Below are 22,232 nucleotides of genomic sequence, written 5' to 3'. Positions count from 1 at the left end.
GTGTGTAGGTGGGTCGGTGTCGTAGTGTCCGTATGTATGCATGTCAGTGTGTAGGTGGGTCGGTGTCGTAGTGTCCAGTATGTATGCGTGTCAGTGTGTAGGTGGGTCGGTGTCCTGGTGTCCAGTATGTACGCGTGGCGTGTCAGTGTGTAGGTGGGTCGGTGTCGTAGTGTCCAGTATGTATGCATGTCAGTGTGTAGGTGGGTCGGTGTCGTAGTGTCCAGTATGTATGCGTGTCGGTGTCATAGTGTCCAGTATGTATGCATGTCAGTGTGTAGGTGGGTCGGTGTCGTAGTGTCCAGTATGTATGCATGTCAGTGTGTAGGTGGGTCGGTGGTCGAGTGTCCAGTATGTACGCGTGGCGTGTCAGTGTGTAGGTGGGTCGGTGTCATAGTGTCCAGTATGTACGCGTGGCGTGTCAGTGTGTAGGTGGGTCGGTGTCGTAGTGTCCAGTATGTATGCATGTCAGTGTGTAGGTGGGTCGGTGTCGTAGTGTCCAGTATGTATGTGTGTCAGTGTGTAGGTGGGTCGGTGTCGTAGTGTCCAGTATGTATGCGTGTCAGTGTGTAGGTGGGTCGGGTCGTGTAGTGTCCAGTATGTATGCGTGTCAGGTGTAGTGGGTCGGTGTCGTAGTGTCCAGTATGTATGTGTGTCAGTGTGTAGGTGGGTCGGTGTCGTAGTGTCCAGTATGTATGCGTGTCAGTGTGTAGGTGGGTCGGTGTCGTAGTGTCCAGTATGTATTCATGTCAGTGTGTAGGTGGGTCGGTGTCATAGTGTCCAGTATGTATACGTGTCAGTGTTTAGGTGGGTCGGTGTCGTAGTGTCCAGTATGTATGCATGTCATTGTGTAGGTGGGTCGGTGTCATAGTGTCCAGTATGTATACGTGTCAGTGTGTAGGTGGGTCGGTGTCGTAGTGTCCAGTATGTATGCATGTCAGTGTGTAGGTGGGTCGGTGTCGTAGTGTCCAGTATGTATGCGTGTCAGTGTGTAGGTGGGTCGGTGTCATAGTGTCCAGTATGTATACGTGTCAGTGTTTAGGTGGGTCGGTGTCATAGTGTCCAGTATGTATGCATGTCATTGTGTAGGTGGGTCGGTGTCATAGTGTCCAGTATGTATACGTGTCAGTGTGTAGGTGGGTCGGTGTCATAGTGTCCAGTATGTATACGTGTCAGTGTGTAGGTGGGTCGGTGTCGTAGTGTCCAGTATGTATGCATGTCATTGTGTAGGTGGGTCGGTGTCATAGTGTCCAGTATGTATACGTGTCAGTGTGTAGGTGGGTCGGTGTCGTAGTGTCCAGTATGTATGCGTGCCAGTGTGTAGGTGGGTCGGTGTCGTAGTGTCCAGTATGTATGCGTGTCAGTGTGTAGGTGGGTCGGTGTCGTAGTGTCCAGTATGTATGCATGTCAGTGTGTAGGTGGGTCGGTGTCGTAGTGTCCAGTATGTATGCATGTCAGTGTGTAGGTGGGTCGGTGTCGTAGTGTCCAGTATGTATGCGTGTCAGTGTGTAGGTGGGTCGGTGTCATAGTGTCCAGTATGTATGCGTGTCAGTGTGTAGGTGGGTCGGTGTCATAGTGTCCAGTATGTACGCATGTCAGTGTGTAGGTGGGTCGGTGTCGTAGTGTCCAGTATGTAAGCGTGTCAGTGTGTAGGTGGGTCGGTGTCGTAGTGTCCAGTATGTACGCGTGTCAGTGTGTAGGTGGGTCGGTGTCGTAGTGTCCAGTATGTACGCGTGTCAGTGTGTAGGTGGGTCGGTGTCATAGTGTCCAGTATGTATGCGTGTAGGTGGGTCGGTGTCGTAGTGTCCAGTATGTACACGTGTCAGTGTGTAGGTGGGTCGGTGTCGTAGTGTCCAGTATGTATGCGTGTCAGTGTGTAGGTGGGTCGGTGTCGTAGTGTCCAGTATGTATGCGTGTCAGTGTGTAGGTGGGTCGGTGTCGTAGTGTCCAGTATGTATACGTGTCAGTGTGTAGGTGGGTCGGTGTCGTAGTGTCCAGTATGTATGCGTGTCAGTGTGTAGGTGGGTCGGTGCATCTCAGGGTCGTGGGTTTGAGCCCCACGTTGGGCGAATCTTTTGCTCTTCCGAAGCACAAACTCACTTTGCAAACAGCCATCCGCTTGGACTTTCGAGCAGGCTTGCCACCCTGCATTGCTGACGTGTCAGGCATAGCTGGTGATACAGAAGACTATGGTTTTGAATCCAAGCTGTGCCTGCACTCTCACCTGTTATCTCAATGACTTACCTATGAAACGTCCTCCTAAATGGTTTGAAGCAATGCTCCTTTTCTCGACAAGAAATAGACAGGCAGAGGGTACAAGAAAAATACTTGCATCTGGTGAGGCTCAACTCACAACCTTGTCATCGATTTGCTGCATACTGCTGTATAAGTATAACACGCTAACCGATTGCACCACAGGATCCATTAACAACACTCTCACTGATCACCATATTTTGCTCAAACAGAGCTGTATGATATTCAGACCAAGTAATTATTACTGTTGAGGTGCCTGGCTAGCTCAGTCGGTAGAGCATGAGACTCTTAATCTCAGGGTCGTGGGTTCGAGCCCCACGTTGGGTGAATCTTTTCTCTTCCGAAGCACAAACTCACTTTGCAAACAGCCATCCGCTTGGACTTTCGAGCAGGCTTGCCACCCTGCATTGCTGACGTGTCAGGCATAGCTGGTGATACAGAAGACTATGGTTTTGAATCCAAGCTGTGCCTGCACTCTCACCTGTTATCTCAATGACTTACCTATGAAACGTCCTCCTAAATGGTTTGAAGCAATGCTCCTTTTCTCGACAAGAAATAGACAGGCAGAGGGTACAAGAAAAATACTTGCATCTGGTGAGGCTCAACTCACAACCTTGTCATCGATTTGCTGCATACTGCTGTATAAGTATAACACGCTAACCGATTGCACCACAGGATCCATTAACAACACTCTCACTGATCACCATATTTTGCTCAAACAGAGCTGTATGATATTCAGACCAAGTAATTATTACTGTTGAGGTGCCTGGCTAGCTCAGTCGGTAGAGCATGAGACTCTTAATCTCAGGGTCGTGGGTTTCGAGCCCCACGTTGGGCGAATCTTTTCTCTTCCGAAGCACAAACTCACTTTGCAAACAGCCATCCGCTTGGACTTTCGAGCAGGCTTGCCACCCTGCATTTCTGACGTGTCAGGCATAGCTGGTGTTACAGAAGACTATTGATTTGAATCCTAGCTATACCTTCACTCTGACCTTTTATCTCAATGACATACCTATTACCAATGAAACGTCCTCCTAAATGGTTTGAAGCAATGCTCCTTTTCTCGACAAGAAATAGACAGGCAGAGGGTACAAGAAAAATACTTGCATCTGGTGAGGCTCAACTCACAACCTTGTCATCGATTTGCTGCATACTGCTGTATAAGTATAACACGCTAACCGATTGCACCACAGGATCCATTAACAACACTCTCACTGATCACCATATTTTGCTCAAACAGAGCTGTATGATATTCAGACCAAGTAATTATTACTGTTGAGGTGCCTGGCTAGCTCAGTCGGTAGAGCATGAGACTCTTAATCTCAGGGTCGTGGGTTCGAGCCCCACGTTGGGCGAATCTTTTCTCTTCCGAAGCACAAACTCACTTTGCAAACAGCCATCCGCTTGGACTTTCGAGCAGGCTTGCCACCCTGCATTGCTGACGTGTCAGGCATAGCTGGTGATACAGAAGACTATGGATTTGAATCCAAGCTGTGCCTGCACTCTCATCTGTTATTTCAATGACTTACCTATGAAACGTCCTCCTAAATGGTTTGAAGCAATGCTCCTTTTCTCGACAAGAAATAGACAGGCAGAGGGTACAAGAAAAATACTTGCATCTGGTGAGGCTCAACTCACAACCTTGTCATCGATTTGCTGCATACTGCTGTATAAGTATAACACGCTAACCGATTGCACCACAGGATCCATTAACAACACTCTCACTGATCACCATATTTTGCTCAAACAGAGCTGTATGATATTCAGACCAAGTAATTATTACTGTTGAGGTGCCTGGCTAGCTCAGTCGGTAGAGCATGAGACTCTTAATATCAGGGTTGTGGGTTTGAGCCCAACGTTGGGTGAATTTTTTCTCTTCCGAAGCACAAACTCACTTTGCAAACAGCCATCCGCTTGGACTTTCGAGCAGGCTTGCCACCCTGCATTGCTGACGTGTCAGGCATAGCTGGTGATACAGAAGACTATGGTTTTGAATCCAAGCTGTGCCTGCACTCTCACCTGTTATCTCAATGACTTACCTATGAAACGTCCTCCTAAATGGTTTGAAGCAATGCTCCTTTTCTCGACAAGAAATAGACAGGCAGAGGGTACAAGAAAAATACTTGCATCTGGTGAGGCTCAACTCACAACCTTGTCATCGATTTGCTGCATACTGCTGTATAAGTATAACACGCTAACCGATTGCACCACAGGATCCATTAACAACACTCTCACTGATCACCATATTTTGCTCAAACAGAGCTGTATGATATTCAGACCAAGTAATTATTACTGTTGAGGTGCCTGGCTAGCTCAGTCGGTAGAGCATGAGACTCTTAATCTCAGGGTCGTGGGTTCGAGCCCCACGTTGGGCGAATCTTTTCTCTTCCGAAGCACAAACTCACTTTGCAAACAGCCATCCGCTTGGACTTTCGAGCAGGCTTGCCACCCTGCATTTCTGACGTGTCAGGCATAGCTGGTGTTACAGAAGACTATTGATTTGAATCCTAGCTATACCTTCACTCTGACCTTTTATCTCAATGACATACCTATTACCAATGAAACGTCCTCCTAAATGGTTTGAAGCAATGCTCCTTTTCTCGACAAGAAATAGACAGGCAGAGGGTACAAGAAAAATACTTGCATCTGGTGAGGCTCAACTCACAACCTTGTCATCGATTTGCTGCATACTGCTGTATAAGTATAACACGCTAACCGATTGCACCACAGGATCCATTAACAACACTCTCACTGATCACCATATTTTGCTCAAACAGAGCTGTATGATATTCAGACCAAGTAATTATTACTGTTGAGGTGCCTGGCTAGCTCAGTCGGTAGAGCATGAGACTCTTAATCTCAGGGTCGTGGGTTCGAGCCCCACGTTGGGTGAATCTTTTCTCTTCCGAAGCACAAACTCACTTTGCAAACAGCCATCCGCTTGGACTTTCGAGCAGGCTTGCCACCCTGCATTGCTGACGTGTCAGGCATAGCTGGTGATACAGAAGACTATGGTTTTGAATCCAAGCTGTGCCTGCACTCTCACCTGTTATCTCAATGACTTACCTATGAAACGTCCTCCTAAATGGTTTGAAGCAATGCTCCTTTTCTCGACAAGAAATAGACAGGCAGAGGGTACAAGAAAAATACTTGCATCTGGTGAGGCTCAACTCACAACCTTGTCATCGATTTGCTGCATACTGCTGTATAAGTATAACACGCTAACCGATTGCACCACAGGATCCATTAACAACACTCTCACTGATCACCATATTTTGCTCAAACAGAGCTGTATGATATTCAGACCAAGTAATTATTACTGTTGAGGTGCCTGGCTAGCTCAGTCGGTAGAGCATGAGACTCTTAATCTCAGGGTCGTGGGTTTCGAGCCCCACGTTGGGCGAATCTTTTCTCTTCCGAAGCACAAACTCACTTTGCAAACAGCCATCCGCTTGGACTTTCGAGCAGGCTTGCCACCCTGCATTTCTGACGTGTCAGGCATAGCTGGTGTTACAGAAGACTATTGATTTGAATCCTAGCTATACCTTCACTCTGACCTTTTATCTCAATGACATACCTATTACCAATGAAACGTCCTCCTAAATGGTTTGAAGCAATGCTCCTTTTCTCGACAAGAAATAGACAGGCAGAGGGTACAAGAAAAATACTTGCATCTGGTGAGGCTCAACTCACAACCTTGTCATCGATTTGCTGCATACTGCTGTATAAGTATAACACGCTAACCGATTGCACCACAGGATCCATTAACAACACTCTCACTGATCACCATATTTTGCTCAAACAGAGCTGTACGATATTCAGACCAAGTAATTATTACTGTTGAGGTGCCTGGCTAGCTCAGTCGGTAGAGCATGAGACTCTTAATCTCAGGGTCGTGGGTTTGAGCCCCACGTTGGGCGAATCTTTTCTCTTCCGAAGCACAAACTCACTTTGCAAACAGCCATCCGCTTGGACTTTCGAGCAGGCTTGCCACCCTGCATTGCTGACGTGTCAGGCATAGCTGGTGATACAGAAGACTATGGTTTTGAATCCAAGCTGTGCCTGCACTCTCACCTGTTATCTCAATGACTTACCTATGAAACGTCCTCCTAAATGGTTTGAAGCAATGCTCCTTTTCTCGACAAGAAATAGACAGGCAGAGGGTACAAGAAAAATACTTGCATCTGGTGAGGCTCAACTCACAACCTTGTCATCGATTTGCTGCATACTGCTGTATAAGTATAACACGCTAACCGATTGCACCACAGGATCCATTAACAACACTCTCACTGATCACCATATTTTGCTCAAACAGAGCTGTATGATATTCAGACCAAGTAATTATTACTGTTGAGGTGCCTGGCTAGCTCAGTCGGTAGAGCATGAGACTCTTAATCTCAGGGTCGTGGGTTCGAGCCCCACGTTGGGTGAATCTTTTCTCTTCCGAAGCACAAACTCACTTTGCAAACAGCCATCCGCTTGGACTTTCGAGCAGGCTTGCCACCCTGCATTGCTGACGTGTCAGGCATAGCTGGTGATACAGAAGACTATGGTTTTGAATCCAAGCTGTGCCTGCACTCTCACCTGTTATCTCAATGACTTACCTATGAAACGTCCTCCTAAATGGTTTGAAGCAATGCTCCTTTTCTCGACAAGAAATAGACAGGCAGAGGGTACAAGAAAAATACTTGCATCTGGTGAGGCTCAACTCACAACCTTGTCATCGATTTGCTGCATACTGCTGTATAAGTATAACACGCTAACCGATTGCACCACAGGATCCATTAACAACACTCTCACTGATCACCATATTTTGCTCAAACAGAGCTGTATGATATTCAGACCAAGTAATTATTACTGTTAACGTGTCTGGCTAGCTCAGTCGGTAGAGCATGAGACTCTTAATCTCAGGGTCGTGGGTTTGAGCCCCACGTTGGGCGAATCTTTTCTCTTCCGAAGCACAAACTCACTTTGCAAACAGCCATCCGCTTGGACTTTCGAGCAGGCTTGCCACCCTGCATTTCTGACGTGTCAGGCATAGCTGGTGTTACAGAAGACTATTGATTTGAATCCTAGCTATACCTTCACTCTGACCTTTTATCTCAATGACATACCTATTACCAATGAAACGTCCTCCTAAATGGTTTGAAGCAATGCTCCTTTTCTCGACAGGCAGAGGGTACAAGAAAAATACTTGCATCTGGTGAGGCTCAACTCACAACCTTGTCATCGATTTGCTGCATACTGCTGTATAAGTATAACACGCTAACCGATTGCACCACAGGATCCATTAACAACACTCTCACTGATCACCATATTTTGCTCAAACAGAGCTGTACGATATTCAGACCAACTAATTATTACTGTTGTGTTGCCTGGCTAGCTCAGTCGGTAGACCATGAGACTCTTAATCTCAGGGTCGTGGGTTTGAGCCCCATGTTGGGTGAATCTTTTGTCTTCCGAAGCACAAACTCACTTTGCAAACAGCCATCCGCTTGGACTTTCGAGCAGGCTTGCCACCCTGCATTGCTGACGTGTCAGGCATAGCTGGTGATACAGAAGACTATGGTTTTGAATCCAAGCTGTGCCTGCACTCTCACCTGTTATCTCAATGACTTACCTATGAAACGTCCTCCTAAATGGTTTGAAGCAATGCTCCTTTTCTCGACAAGAAATAGACAGGCAGAGGGTACAAGAAAAATACTTGCATCTGGTGAGGCTCAACTCACAACCTTGTCATCGATTTGCTGCATACTGCTGTATAAGTATAACACGCTAACCGATTGCACCACAGGATCCATTAACAACACTCTCACTGATCACCATATTTTGCTCAAACAGAGCTGTATGATATTCAGACCAAGTAATTATTACTGTTGACGTGTCTGGCTAGCTCAGTCGGTAGAGCATGAGACTCTTAATCTCAGGGTCGTGGGTTTGAGCCCCACGTTGGGCGAATCTTTTCTCTTCCGAAGCACAAACTCACTTTGCAAACAGCCATCCGCTTGGACTTTCGAGCAGGCTTGCCACCCTGCATTTCTGACGTGTCAGGCATAGCTGGTGTTACAGAAGACTATTGATTTGAATCCTAGCTATACCTTCACTCTGACCTTTTATCTCAATGACATACCTATTACCAATGAAACGTCCTCCTAAATGGTTTGAAGCAATGCTCCTTTTCTCGACAGGCAGAGGGTACAAGAAAAATACTTGCATCTGGTGAGGCTCAACTCACAACCTTGTCATCGATTTGCTGCATACTGCTGTATAAGTATAACACGCTAACCGATTGCACCACAGGATCCATTAACAACACTCTCACTGATCACCATATTTTGCTCAAACAGAGCTGTACGATATTCAGACCAACTAATTATTACTGTTGTGTTGCCTGGCTAGCTCAGTCGGTAGACCATGAGACTCTTAATCTCAGGGTCGTGGGTTTGAGCCCCACGTTGGGCGAATCTTTTGTCTTCCGAAGCACAAACTCACTTTGCAAACAGCCATCCGCTTGGACTTTCGAGCAGGCTTGCCACCCTGCATTGCTGACGTGTCAGGCATAGCTGGTGATACAGAAGACTATGGTTTTGAATCCAAGCTGTGCCTGCACTCTCACCTGTTATCTCAATGACTTACCTATGAAACGTCCTCCTAAATGGTTTGAAGCAATGCTCCTTTTCTCGACAAGAAATAGACAGGCAGAGGGTACAAGAAAAATACTTGCATCTGGTGAGGCTCAACTCACAACCTTGTCATCGATTTGCTGCATACTGCTGTATAAGTATAACACGCTAACCGATTGCACCACAGGATCCATTAACAACACTCTCACTGATCACCATATTTTGCTCAAACAGAGCTGTACGATATTCAGACCAACTAATTATTACTGTTGTGGTGCCTGGCTAGCTCAGTCGGTAGAGCATGAGACTCTTAATCTCAGGGTCGTGGGTTTGAGCCCCACGTTGGGTGAATCTTTTGTCTTCCGAAGCACAAACTCACTTTGCAAACAGCCATCCGCTTGGAGTTTCGAGCAGGCTTGCCACCCTGCATTGCTGACGTGTCAGGCATAGCTGGTGATACAGAAGACTATGGTTTTGAATCCAAGCTGTGCCTGCACTCTCACCTGTTATCTCAATGACTTACCTATGAAACGTCCTCCTAAATGGTTTGAAGCAATGCTCCTTTTCTCGACAAGAAATAGACAGGCAGAGGGTACAAGAAAAATACTTGCATCTGGTGAGGCTCAACTCACAACCTTGTCATCGATTTGCTGCATACTGCTGTATAAGTATAACACGCTAACCGATTGCACCACAGGATCCATTAACAACACTCTCACTGATCACCATATTTTGCTCAAACATAGCTGTATGATATTCAGACCAAGTTATTATTACTGTTGACGTGTCTGGCTAGCTCAGTCGGTAGAGCATGAGACTCTTAACCTTTCTAGGATGAGTGTGCCGCTAGCGGCACTCCCCCCCCCCCCCACTGAAAAACCAGTGCCGCGAAATTCAAAAAAAATATTTTTTTAAAATATTTAACTTTCACACATTAAAGTCCAATACAGCTAATGAAAGACACAGATCTTGTGAATCCAGTCAACATGTCCGATTTTTAAAATGTTTTACAGGGAAGACACAATATGTAAAGATGTACATCTATTACCTAAAAACACATTAGCATAATCCACCATCTTTTATTTGTCCACCAACACCAGTAGCCATCACCAATTCGGCTAAACTAAGATATTTATAGCCCCTAACCAACAAAAAAACTCATTAGATGACAGTCTGATAACATATTTATGGTATGGGATAGGTTTTGTTAGAAAAAAGTGCATATTTCAGGTAGATGGCATAGGTTACAATTGCACCCACCGTCACAAATGGAATAGAAAAACTACTTAGAGCAACGTGTTTACCTACTTACTAATCATCAAACATTTCGTAAAAATACACAGCATACACGAATCGAAAGACACAGATCCTGTGAATACAGACAATATTTCAGATTTTCTAAGTGTCTTACAGCGAAAACACAATAAATCGTTATATTAGCATAGCACATACCACATAGCAGCCCAGCATTGATTCTAGCCAAAGTGAGCGATAAAAGTCAACATCGCCAAAAGATATTAATTTTTTCACTAACCTTCTCAGAATTCTTCCGATGACACTCCTGTAACATCACATTACAACATGCATATACAGTTTGATCGCAAATGTTTATATTTAGCCACCAAAATCATGGTTATACAATGTGAAATTTAGCTCAGCTGGTCAGAAAATTTCCTTGCGCCACTTAGACAGTGATCTACTCTTATACATAAATACTCATAAACGTGACTAAAAAATATAGGGTGGACAGGGATTGATAGACAATTTAATTCTTAATACAATTGCGTTATTACATTTTTTAATTTATCCTTACTTTTCAATACAGTTTGCGCCAAGCGAAGCTACGTCAAAAAACATGGCGTCCTAAGCCACTAAAATGTTTCGACAGAAACACGATTTATCATAATAAAAATGTCCTACCTTGAGCTGTTCTTCCATCAGTATCTTGGGCAAAGGATCCTTTCTTGGGAGAAATCGTCTTTTGGTGGAAAGCTGTCCTCTTGCCATGTGGAAATGCCAACGGCGTTCGGGATGAACTGAAAAGCGTGCCCAACTATTCACATCGTTGCAAAAATAAATGTCCCAAAATCGCACTAAACGGATATAAATTGCTATAAAACGCTTTAAATTAACTACCTTATGATGTTTTTAACTCCCATAACGAGTAGAAACATGACCCGAGTAATATTACCCCCTTCACTAATGCTTGGAAAAGGTGCGGGCCGGTGTCCTCTAGGCGCATGACGCAGCTCCAAAAGAATGACTAGCTTCAGGGTTTTTTCATTTGTAGGGCCTGTGAACGCGCAATCGACCCCATTGGAATCGTCATCACGTAAAGGCATCCAGGGGAAGACGTAAGAAGTGTCCGTATAGTCATAGCAAAATCAGTGCCCTTTTAACTGACTTCAGAACAGTGGCCAACATTTCTGAAATCTGAATCCATGTCAGGGAAATTGCTGTAGAATGGGCTCTGTTCCACTTAGAGACAAAATTTCAACTCCTATAGAAACTATAGACTGTTTTCTATCCAATAATAATAATAATATGCATATTGTACGATCAAGGATTTTGTGGGAAGCCGTTTAAAAAAAGTACCCAATTAGCATAAATAGCCTAAACAGCGCCCTCATCCCCAACAGGTTAATCTCAGGGTCGTGGGTTTGATCCCCACGTTGGGCGAATCTTTTCTCTTCCGAAGCACAAACTCACTTTGCAAACAGCCATCCGCTTGGACTTTCGAGCAGGCTTGCCACCCTGCATTTCTGACGTGTCAGGCATAGCTGGTGTTACAGAAGACTATTGATTTAAATCCTAGCTATACCTTCACTCTGACCTTTTATCTCAATGACATACCTATTACCAATGAAACGTCCTCCTAAATGGTTTGAAGCAATGCTCCTTTTCTCGACAGGCAGAGGGTACAAGAAAAATACTTGCATCTGGTGAGGCTCAACTCACAACCTTGTCATCGATTTGCTGCATACTGCTGTATAAGTATAACACGCTAACCGATTGCACCACAGGATCCATTAACAACACTCTCACTGATCACCATATTTTGCTCAAACAGAGCTGTACGATATTCAGACCAACTAATTATTACTGTTGTGTTGCCTGGCTAGCTCAGTCGGTAGACCATGAGACTCTTAATCTAGGATTCGTGGGTTCGAACCCCACGTTGGGCGAGTCTATTGTCTTCCGAAGCACAAACTCACTTTGCAAACAGCCATCCGCTTGGACTTTCGAGCAGGCTTGCCACCCTGCATTGCTGACGTGTCAGGCATAGCTGGTGATACAGAAGACTATGGTTTTGAATCCAAGCTGTGCCTGCACTCTCACCTGTTATCTCAATGACCTACCTATGAAACGTCCTCCTAAATGGTTTGAAGCAATGCTCCTTTTCTCGACAAGAAATAGACAGGCAGAGGGTACAAGAAAAATACTTGCATCTGGTGAGGCTCAACTCACAACCTTGTCATCGATTTGCTGCATACTGCTGTATAAGTATAACACGCTAACCAATTGCACCACATGATCCATTAACAACACTCTCACTGATCACCATATTTTGCTCAAACAGAGCTGTACGATATTCAGACCAACTAATTATTACTGTTGTGTTGCCTGGCTAGCTCAGTCGGTAGACCATGAGACTCTTAATCTCAGGGTCGTGGGTTTGAGCCCCACGTTGGGCGAATCTTTTGTCTTCCGAAGCACAAACTCACTTTGCAAACAGCCATCCGCTTGGACTTTCGAGCAGGCTTGCCACCCTGCATTGCTGACGTGTCAGGCATAGCTGGTGATACAGAAGACTATGGTTTTGAATCCAAGCTGTGCCTGCACTCTCACCTGTTATCTCAATGACCTACCTATGAAACGTCCTCCTAAATGGTTTGAAGCAATGCTCCTTTTCTCGACAAGAAATAGACAGGCAGAGGGTACAAGAAAAATACTTGCATCTGGTGAGGCTCAACTCACAACCTTGTCATCGATTTGCTGCATACTGCTGTATAAGTATAACACGCTAACCAATTGCACCACATGATCCATTAACAACACTCTCACTGATCACCATATTTTGCTCAAACAGAGCTGTACGATATTCAGACCAACTAATTATTACAGTTGTGTTGCCTGGCTAGCTCAGTCGGTAGACCATGAGACTCTTAATCTCAGGGTCGTGGGTTCGAGCACCACGTTGGGTGAATCTTTTCTCTTCCGAAGCACAAACTCACTTTGCAAACAGCCATCCGCTTGGACTTTCGAGCAGGCTTGCCACCCTGCATTGTTGACGTGTCAGGCATAGCTGGTGATACAGAAGACTATGGTTTTGAATCCAAGCTGTGCCTGCACTCTCACCTGTTATCTCAATGACTTACCTATGAAACGTCCTCCTAAATGGTTTGAAGCAATGCTCCTTTTCTCGACAAGAAATAGACAGGCAGAGGGTACAAGAAAAATACTTGCATCTGGTGAGGCTCAACTCACAACCTTGTCATCGATCTGCTGCATACTGCTGTATAAGTATAACACGCTAACCGATTGCACCACAGGATCCATTAACAACACTCTCACTGATCACCATATTTTGCTCAAACATAGCTGTATGATATTCAGACCAAGTTATTTTTACTGTTGACGTGTCTGGCTAGCTCAGTCGGTAGAGCATGAGACTCTTAATCTCAGGGTCGTGGGTTTGATCCCCACGTTGGGCGAATCTTTTCTCTTCCGAAGCACAAACTCACTTTGCAAACAGCCATCCGCTTGGACTTTCGAACAGGCTTGCCACCCTGCATTGCTGACGTGTCAGGCATAGCTGGTGATACAGAAGACTATGGTTTTGAATCCAAGCTGTGCCTGCACTCTCACCTGTTATCTCAATGACTTACCTATGAAACGTCCTCCTAAATGGTTTGAAGCAATGCTCCTTTTCTCGACAAGAAATAGACAGGCAGAGGGTACAAGAAAAATACTTGCATCTGGTGAGGCTCAACTCACAACCTTGTCATCGATTTGCTGCATACTGCTGTATAAGTATAACACGCTAACCAATTGCACCACATGATCCATTAACAACACTCTCACTGATCACCATATTTTGCTCAAACAGAGCTGTATGATATTCAGACCAAGTAATTATTACTGTTGAGGTGCCTGGCTAGCTCAGTCGTTAGAGCATGAGACTTTTAATCTCAGGGTCGTGGGTTCGAGCACCACGTTGGGTGAATCTTTTCTCTTCCGAAGCACAAACTCACTTTGCAAACAGCCATCCGCTTGGACTTTCGAGCAGGCTTGCCACCCTGCATTGCTGACGTGTCAGGCATAGCTGGTGATACAGAAGACTATGGTTTTGAATCCAAGCTGTGCCTGCACTCTCACCTGTTATCTCAATGACTTACCTATGAAACGTCCTCCTAAATGGTTTGAAGCAATGCTCCTTTTCTCGACAAGAAATAGACAGGCAGAGGGTACAAGAAAAATACTTGCATCTGGTGAGGCTCAACTCACAACCTTGTCATCGATTTGCTGCATACTGCTGTATAAGTATAACACGCTAACCGATTGCACCACAGGATCCATTAACAACACTCTCACTGATCACCATATTTTGCTCAAACATAGCTGTATGATATTCAGACCAAGTTATTATTACTGTTGACGTGTCTGGCTAGCTCAGTCGGTAGAGCATGAGACTCTTAATCTCAGGGTCGTGGGTTTGATCCCCACGTTGGGCGAATCTTTTCTCTTCCGAAGCACAAACTCACTTTGCAAACAGCCATCCGCTTGGACTTTCGAGCAGGCTTGCCACCCTGCATTTCTGACGTGTCAGGCATAGCTGGTGTTACAGAAGACTATTGATTTGAATCCTAGCTATACCTTCACTCTGACCTTTTATCTCAATGACATACCTATTACCAATGAAACGTCCTCCTAAATGGTTTGAAGCAATGCTCCTTTTCTCGACAGGCAGAGGGTACAAGAAAAATACTTGCATCTGGTGAGGCTCAACTCACAACCTTGTCATCGATTTGCTGCATACTGCTGTATAAGTATAACACGCTAACCGATTGCACCACATGATCCATTAACAACACTCTCACTGATCACCATATTTTGCTCAAACAGAGCTGTATGATATTCAGACCAAGTAATTATTACTGTTAAAGTGCCTGGCTAGCTCAGTCGGTAGAGCATGAGACTCTTAATCTCATGGTCGTGGGTTTGAGTCCCACGTTGGGCGAATCGTTTCTCTTCCGAAGCCAAACTCATTTTGCAAACAGCCATGTGCTTGGACTTTCGAGCAGGCTTGCCACCCTGCATTTCTGACGTGTCAGGCATAGCTGGTGATACAGAAGACTATGGATTTGAATCCAAGCTGTGCCTGCACTCTCATCTGTTATTTCAATGACTTACCTATGAAACGTCCTCCTAAATGGTTTAAATAAATGCTCCTTTTCTCGACAAGAAATAGACAGGCAGAGGGATCAAGAAAAATAATTGCATCTGGTGAGGCTCAACTCACAACCTTGTCATCGATTTGCTGCATACTGCTGTATAAGTACAACACGCTAACCGAATGCACCACAGGATCCACTAACAACACTCTCACTGATCACCATATTTTGCTCAAACAGAGCTGTACGATATTCAGACCAAGTAATTATTTCTGAAGAGGTGACTGGCTAGCTCAGTCGGTAGAGCATGAGACACTTAATCTCAGGGTCGTGGGTTCGAGCCCCACATTGGGTGAAACTTTTCTCTTCCGGAGCACGAACTCACTTTGCAAACAGCCATCCGCTTTGACTTTCGAGCAGGCTTGACACCCTGCATTGCTGACGTGTCAGGCATAGCTGGTGATACAGAAGACTATGTTTTTGAATCCAAGCTGTGCCTGCACTCTCACCTGTTATCTCATGGACTTACCTATGAAACGTCCTCCTAAATGGTTTGAAGCAATGCTCCTTTTCTCGACAGGCAGAGGGTACAAGAAAAATTATTGCATCTGGTGAGGCTCAACTAACAACCTTGTCATCGATTTGCTGTATAAGTACAACACGCTAACCGAATGCACCACAGGATCCACTAACAACACTGTCACTGATCACCATATTTTGCACAAAAAGAGCTGTACGATATTCAGACCAAGTCATTATTCATGTTGATGTGCCTGGCTAGCTCAGTTGGTAGAGCATGAGACTCTTAATCTCAGGGTCGTGGGTTCGATCCCCACGTTGGGTGAAAATTTTCTCTTCCGAAGCACGAACTCACTTTGCAAACAGCCATCCGCTTGGACTTTCGAGCAGGCTTGCCACCCTGCATTTCTGACGTGTCAGGCATAGCTGGTGATACAGAAGACTATGGATTTGAATCCAAGCTGTGCCTGCACTCTCATCTGTTATATCAATGACTTACCTATGAAACGTCCTCCTAAATGGTTTAAATAAATGCTCCTTTTCTCGACAAGAAATAGACAGGCAGAGGGATCAAGAAAAATTATTGCATCTGGTGAGGCTCAACTAACAACCTTGTCATCGATTTGCTGCATACTGCTGTATATGTACAGCACGCTAACCGAATGCACCACAGGATCCACTAACAACACTCTCACTGATCACCATATTTTGCTCAAACAGAGCTGTACGATATTCAGACCAAGTATTTATTACTATTGAGGTCCCTGGCTAGCTCAGTCGGTAGAGCATGAGACTCTTAATCTCAGGGTCGTGGGTTCGAGCCCCACGTTGGGCGAATCTTTTCTCATCCGAAGCACGAACTCTCTTTGCAAACAGCCATCCGCTTGGACTTTCGAGCAGGCTTGCCACCCTGCATTGCTGACGTGTCAGGCATAGCTGGTGTTACAGAAGACTATTGATTTGAATCCTAGCTATACCTTCACTCTGACCTTTTATCTCAATGACATACCTATTACCAATGAAACGTCCTCCTAAATGGTTTAAATAAATGCTCCTTTTCTCGACAAGAAATAGACAGGCAGAGGGTTCAAGAAAAATACTTTCTCCTGGTGAGGCTCAAACTCAGAACCTTGACATCGATTTGCTGCATACTGCTGTATAAGTACAACACGCTAACCGGATGCACCACAGGATCCACTAACAACACTCTCGCTGTTCACCATATTTTTCACAAACAGAGCTGTACAATATTCTGTCCAAGTCAGGGTCACCATTGAGCTGCCTGGTTATCTCAGTCTCAGTTATCTCAGGGTTTTTCTTGAACCCTCAGCCTGTCTTTTCTACTGACTGAGCTCGCCAGGCAGATCAAGCCAGGCCAATCAACCATGACTTGCACTGAATATCATACAGCTCTGCAAGAGTCTCCTGTATCACCAGTTAAATAAACCTGCTCTTTAGAACAAGTGTATGGCTGTTTGCAAAGTGAGTTGGTGCTTCAGCAGAGAACAGCACCACCCGATGTGGGGCTCAAACCCACAACACAGAGAATAGAAATCTCATGTTCTAACGACGGAGCTAGCCAGGCAGCACACATTCGACCGACCGAGATTGCCAGGCAGCTCAATCGTGACCTTGACTTGGACTGAATATCGTACAGCTCTGTTTGTGCAAAATATGGTGATCAGCGAGAGTGCTTTCAATGGCTCCTATGGTGCAATCGGTTAGCACTCTGTGATTATACAGCATTATGCAGCATACCGAGGTTGTGATTTTGAGCCTCACCAGGAGCAACATTTTTCTTGAACCCTCTCCCTGTCTATTTCTTGTCCAGAAAACAAGCATTTTTCACTCCATTTAGGAGGACGTTTCACAAGTAATTGAGACAACAGGTCAGAGTGCAGGAACCGCTTGCATTCAAACCCATAGTCTCCTGTATAACCAGCTAAGCCTGACACGTCAGCAATGCCAGGTGGCAAGCCTGCTCGAAAGACCAAGTGGATGACTGTTTGCAAAGTGAGTTGGTGATTCGGTGGAGAAAAGCATCACCCAAAATGGGGCTCGAACCCACAACTTTGAGATTAAGAGTATCATGCATTACCTAAATAGCACCCCCCTATCCACATCGACGGGACAGTAGTGGAGAAGGTGGAAAGTTTTAAGTTCCTCGGTGTACACATCACGGACAAACTGAATTGGTCCACCCACACAGACAGCGTTGTGAAGATGGCGCAGCAGTGCCTCTTCAACCTCAGGAGGCTGAAGAAATTCGGCTTGTCACCAAAAGCACTCACAAACTTCTACAGATGCACAATCGAGAGCATCCTGTCGGGCTGTATCACCACCTGGTACGGCAACTGCTCCGCCCACAACCGTAAGGCTCTCCAGAGGGTAGTGAGGTCTGCACAACGCATCACCGGGGGCAAACTACCTGCCCTCCAGGACACCTACACCACCCGATGTCACAGGAAGGCCATAAAGATCATCAAGGACAACAACCACCCGAGCCACTGCCTGTTCACCCCGCTATCATCCAGAAGGCGAGGTCAGTACAGGTGCATCAAAGCAGGGACCGAGAGACTGAAAAACAGCTTCTATCTCAAGGCCATCAGACTGTTAAACAGCCACCACTAACATTTAGTGGCCGCTGCCAACATACTGACTCAACTCCAGCCACTTTAATAATGGGAATTGATGGAAATTATGTAAAAATGTATCACTAGCCACTTTAAACAATGCCACTTAATATAATGTTTACATACCCTACATTACTCATCTCATATGTATATGTATATACTGTACTGTATATCATCCACTGCATCTTGCCATCTTTATGTAATACATGTATCACTAGCCACTTTAAACTATGCCACTTTATGTTTACATACCCTACATTACTCATCTCATATGTATAGACTGTACACTATACCATCTACTGCATCTTGCCTATGCCGTTCTGTACCATCACTCATTCATATATCTTTATGTACATATTCTTTATCCCTTTACACTTGTGTGTATAAGGTAGTAGTTGTGGAATTGTTAGGTTAGATTACTTGTTGGTTATTACTGCATTGTCGGAACTAGAAGCACAAGCATTTCGCTACACTCGCATTAACATCTGCTAACCATGTGTATGTGACAAATAAAATTTGATTTGATTTGATTTGATTTGAGCTAGATCATTCCTGATGTTGATTTGGGCCAAATATCGTGCAGCTCTGTTGAGCAAAATAAGGCAATTAGCTAGAGAGCGTTCAATGGCTCATGTGGGGAAATCGGGAAGTGCTTGGTACTTATACAGCAGTATGCATCAAAGCGATGCTGAGGTTGTGAGTTCTCACCTCGAGTAAGTGCTTTTCTTGAACCCTCTGCCTGTCTATTTCTTGTCCAGAAAAGGAGCATTTTTCGCTCCATTTAGGAGGACATTTCACAAGTAATTGCTTTGTCATTGAGATAGCAGATCAGAGGGCAGGCACTGCTAGGATTCAAACCCAGAGCCTCCTGTATCACCAGCTAAGCCTGACACATCAGCAATGCAGGGTGGCAAGCCTGCAAGATAGACCAAGCGGATTGCTGTTAGCAATGAGAATTGGTGCTTCGGCGGAGAAAAGCATCGCCCAACGTGGGGCTCTTACCCACGACCCGGCGATTAAGAGTCTCATTCTCTACCTACATAGCTAGCCTGGCAGATCACTCCTGACATTGATTTGGACTGAATATCGTACAGCTCTGTTTGAACAAAATATGGTGATTAGCTAGAGATCTTTCAATGGCTCATGTGGCGAAATCGGTTAGTGCGTGTGCAAATGCAAACAGTGTGTGCAAATGAGGTAAGATAAGGGAGGTAAGGCAATAAATAGTCCATAGTGGTGAAATAATTACAATTTAGCAATTAAACACTGGAGTGATAGATGTGCAGAAGATGAATGTGCAAGTAGAGATACTGGGGTGCAAAGGAGCAACATTTTTTAAAACGGTATGGGGATGAGGTAGTTGGATGGGCTATTTACAGATGGGCTATGTACAGGTGCAGTGATCTGTGAGCTGCTCTGACAGCTGGTGCTTAAAGTTAGAGAGGGAGATATGAGTCTCCAACTTCTGTGATTTTTGCAATTCGATCCAGTCATTGGCAGCAGAGAACTGTAAGGAAAGGCAGTCAAAAGAGGAATTGGCTTTGGGGGTGACCAGTGAAATATACCTGCTGGAGCGCGTGCTACGGGTGGGTGCTGCTATGGTGACCAGTGAGTTGAGATAAGGTGGGGCTTTACCAAGCAAAGACTTACAGATGACCTGGAGCCAGTGGGTTTGGCAACGAATATGAAGCGAGGGCCAGCCAACGAGAGCATACAGGTCGCAGTGGTGGTTAGTGTATGGGGCTTTGGTGACAAAACGGATGGCACCGTGATAGACTGCATCCAATTTTCTGAGTAGAGTGTTGGAGGCTATTTTGTAAATGACATCGCTGAAGTCAAGGATCGGTAGGATAGTCAATTTTACGAGGGTATGTTTGGCAGCATGAGTAAAGTATGCTTTGTTGCGAAATAGGAAGCCGATTCTAGATTTAATTTTGGATTAGAGATGCTTAATGTGAGTCTGGAAGGAGAGTTTACAGTCTAACCAGACACTTAGGTATTTGTAGTTGTCCACATATTCTAAGTCAGAGCCGTCTAGAGTAGTGATGCTGGACGGGCGGGCAGGTGCGGGCAGCTATCGGATGAAGAGCATGCATTTCGTTTTACTTGCATTTAAGAGCAGTTGGAGGCCATGGAAGGAGAGTTGTATGGCATTCTGGAGGTTAGTTAACACAAAGAATGGTCCAAAGAAGGTCCAGAAGTATACAGAATGGTGTCGTCTGCGTAGAGGTGGATCAGAGAATCACCAGCAGCAAGACAATATCATTGATGTATACAGAGAAAATAATCGTCCCGAGAATTGAATCCTGTGGCACCCCATAGAGTGCCAGAGCCAGACAACAGGCACTCCGATATGACACACTGAACTCTGTCTGAGAAGTAGTTGGTGAACCAGGCGAGGCAGTCATTTGAGAAACCAAGGCTGTTGAGTCTGCCGATAAGAATGTGGTGATTGACAGAGTCGAAAGCCTTGGAAAGGTCGATGAGTACAGCTGCACTGTATTGTCTCTTATTGATGGGTGGTTATGATATCGTTTAGGACCTTGAGCGTGGCTGAGGTGCACCCATGACCAGCTCGGAAACCAGATTGCATAGCGGAGAAGGTACGGTGGGATTCGAAATTGTTGGTGATCTGTTTCTTAACTTGGCTTTTGAAGACCTTAGAAAAGCAAGGTTGGATAGATATAGGTCTGTAACAGTTTGGGTTAGCAGCTTTCCATTCTTTGGGGATCTCAGACGATACGAAAGAGAGGTTGAACAGGCTAGTAATAGGGGTTGCAACAATTGTGGCGGATAATTTTAGAAAGAGAGGGTCCAGATTGTCTAGCCCGGCTGATTTGTAGGGGTCCAGATTTTTCAGCTCTTTCAGAACATCAGCTATCTGGATTTGGGTGATGGAGAAATGGGCGCAGCCCCCACACCACTAGAGGGATATCTTCAACCACCAACTTACTATCCTGAGACAAGGCCGAGTATAGCCCACGAAGATCTCCCCCATGGCACCAACCCAAGGGGCGAGCCAACCCAGACAGGAAGATCACGTCAGTGACTCAACCCACTCAAGTGGCGCACTCCTCCTAGGGACGGCATGGAAGAGCACCAGTAAGCCAGTGACTCAGCCCCTGTAATAGGGTTTGAGGCAGAGAATCCCAGTGGAGAGAGGGGAACCGGCCAGGCAGAGACAGCAAGGGCGGTCCGTTGCTCCAGTGCCTTTCCATTCACCTTCACACTCCTGGGCCAGACTACACTCAATCATAGGACCTACTGAATAGATGAGTCTTCAATAAAGACTTAAAGGATGAGACTGAGTCTGCGTCTCTCACATGAATAGGCAGACCATTCCATAAAAATGGAGCTCTATAGGAGAAAGCCCTGCCTCCAGCTGTTTGCTTAGAAATTCTAGGGACAGTAAAGAGGCCTACATCTTGTGACCGTTGCATACGTGTAGGTATGTACGGCAGGACGAAATCGGGAAAGTTAGGTAGGAGCAAGCTTTGTAGGTCAGCAGTAAAACCTTGAAATCAGCCCTAGCCTTAACAGGAAGCCAGTATATAGAGGCTAGCACTGGAGTAATGACCAAATTATTTGGTTCTAGTCAAGATTCTAGCAGCCGTGTATAGCATTAACTGATGTTTATTTAGTGCTTTATCCAGGTCGCCGGAAAGTAGAGCATTTGAGTAGTCTAACCTAGAAGTGACAAAAGCATGGACACATTTTTCTGCATCATTTTTGGACAGAAAGTTTCAGATTTTTGCAATGTTACATAGAGGGGAATAAGTTGTCCTTGAAACAGTCTTTATATGTTCGTCAAA

The 22,232-nt window shown here is 45.2% G+C and overlaps 23 non-coding genes across 23 annotated transcripts; all 23 read left to right on the top strand.

The window, feature by feature from the left end:
• Positions 1-2,504: 2,504 nt before the first annotated feature.
• On the top strand, positions 2,505-2,577 carry trnak-cuu. The gene has a single exon. It is a non-coding gene; the product is annotated as a tRNA-Lys (tRNA).
• A 437-nt stretch (positions 2,578-3,014) lies between these two features.
• trnak-cuu lies at positions 3,015-3,088 on the top strand. The gene has a single exon. It is a non-coding gene; the product is annotated as a tRNA-Lys (tRNA).
• A 444-nt stretch (positions 3,089-3,532) lies between these two features.
• trnak-cuu lies at positions 3,533-3,605 on the top strand. Its single transcript has one exon. It is a non-coding gene; the product is annotated as a tRNA-Lys (tRNA).
• Positions 3,606-4,552: 947 nt separating this feature from the next.
• On the top strand, positions 4,553-4,625 carry trnak-cuu. The gene has a single exon. It is a non-coding gene; the product is annotated as a tRNA-Lys (tRNA).
• Positions 4,626-5,069: 444 nt separating this feature from the next.
• trnak-cuu lies at positions 5,070-5,142 on the top strand. The gene has a single exon. It is a non-coding gene; the product is annotated as a tRNA-Lys (tRNA).
• A 437-nt stretch (positions 5,143-5,579) lies between these two features.
• trnak-cuu lies at positions 5,580-5,653 on the top strand. The gene has a single exon. It is a non-coding gene; the product is annotated as a tRNA-Lys (tRNA).
• Positions 5,654-6,097: 444 nt separating this feature from the next.
• Positions 6,098-6,170, top strand: trnak-cuu. Its single transcript has one exon. It is a non-coding gene; the product is annotated as a tRNA-Lys (tRNA).
• Positions 6,171-6,607: 437 nt separating this feature from the next.
• Positions 6,608-6,680, top strand: trnak-cuu. The gene has a single exon. It is a non-coding gene; the product is annotated as a tRNA-Lys (tRNA).
• A 437-nt stretch (positions 6,681-7,117) lies between these two features.
• On the top strand, positions 7,118-7,190 carry trnak-cuu. Its single transcript has one exon. It is a non-coding gene; the product is annotated as a tRNA-Lys (tRNA).
• A 433-nt stretch (positions 7,191-7,623) lies between these two features.
• On the top strand, positions 7,624-7,696 carry trnak-cuu. The gene has a single exon. It is a non-coding gene; the product is annotated as a tRNA-Lys (tRNA).
• Positions 7,697-8,133: 437 nt separating this feature from the next.
• On the top strand, positions 8,134-8,206 carry trnak-cuu. The gene has a single exon. It is a non-coding gene; the product is annotated as a tRNA-Lys (tRNA).
• Positions 8,207-8,639: 433 nt separating this feature from the next.
• trnak-cuu lies at positions 8,640-8,712 on the top strand. Its single transcript has one exon. It is a non-coding gene; the product is annotated as a tRNA-Lys (tRNA).
• Positions 8,713-9,149: 437 nt separating this feature from the next.
• trnak-cuu lies at positions 9,150-9,222 on the top strand. Its single transcript has one exon. It is a non-coding gene; the product is annotated as a tRNA-Lys (tRNA).
• Positions 9,223-11,985: 2,763 nt separating this feature from the next.
• trnak-cuu lies at positions 11,986-12,058 on the top strand. Its single transcript has one exon. It is a non-coding gene; the product is annotated as a tRNA-Lys (tRNA).
• Positions 12,059-12,495: 437 nt separating this feature from the next.
• Positions 12,496-12,568, top strand: trnak-cuu. The gene has a single exon. It is a non-coding gene; the product is annotated as a tRNA-Lys (tRNA).
• Positions 12,569-13,005: 437 nt separating this feature from the next.
• trnak-cuu lies at positions 13,006-13,078 on the top strand. The gene has a single exon. It is a non-coding gene; the product is annotated as a tRNA-Lys (tRNA).
• A 437-nt stretch (positions 13,079-13,515) lies between these two features.
• On the top strand, positions 13,516-13,588 carry trnak-cuu. Its single transcript has one exon. It is a non-coding gene; the product is annotated as a tRNA-Lys (tRNA).
• A 437-nt stretch (positions 13,589-14,025) lies between these two features.
• On the top strand, positions 14,026-14,098 carry trnak-uuu. Its single transcript has one exon. It is a non-coding gene; the product is annotated as a tRNA-Lys (tRNA).
• A 437-nt stretch (positions 14,099-14,535) lies between these two features.
• trnak-cuu lies at positions 14,536-14,608 on the top strand. Its single transcript has one exon. It is a non-coding gene; the product is annotated as a tRNA-Lys (tRNA).
• A 433-nt stretch (positions 14,609-15,041) lies between these two features.
• trnak-cuu lies at positions 15,042-15,114 on the top strand. The gene has a single exon. It is a non-coding gene; the product is annotated as a tRNA-Lys (tRNA).
• A 436-nt stretch (positions 15,115-15,550) lies between these two features.
• Positions 15,551-15,628, top strand: trnak-cuu. The gene has a single exon. It is a non-coding gene; the product is annotated as a tRNA-Lys (tRNA).
• Positions 15,629-16,039: 411 nt separating this feature from the next.
• On the top strand, positions 16,040-16,112 carry trnak-cuu. The gene has a single exon. It is a non-coding gene; the product is annotated as a tRNA-Lys (tRNA).
• Positions 16,113-16,549: 437 nt separating this feature from the next.
• On the top strand, positions 16,550-16,622 carry trnak-cuu. The gene has a single exon. It is a non-coding gene; the product is annotated as a tRNA-Lys (tRNA).
• The last annotated feature ends 5,610 nt before the right edge of the window (positions 16,623-22,232 follow it).

This window comes from Salvelinus namaycush, chromosome 2 (assembly GCF_016432855.1).
Source record: "Salvelinus namaycush isolate Seneca chromosome 2, SaNama_1.0, whole genome shotgun sequence".
Classification (NCBI taxonomy): Eukaryota; Metazoa; Chordata; class Actinopteri; order Salmoniformes; family Salmonidae; genus Salvelinus; species Salvelinus namaycush.
The sequence above is the reverse complement of the archived record's forward strand: the minus strand, read 5'-3'. Positions and strand labels throughout refer to the sequence as shown.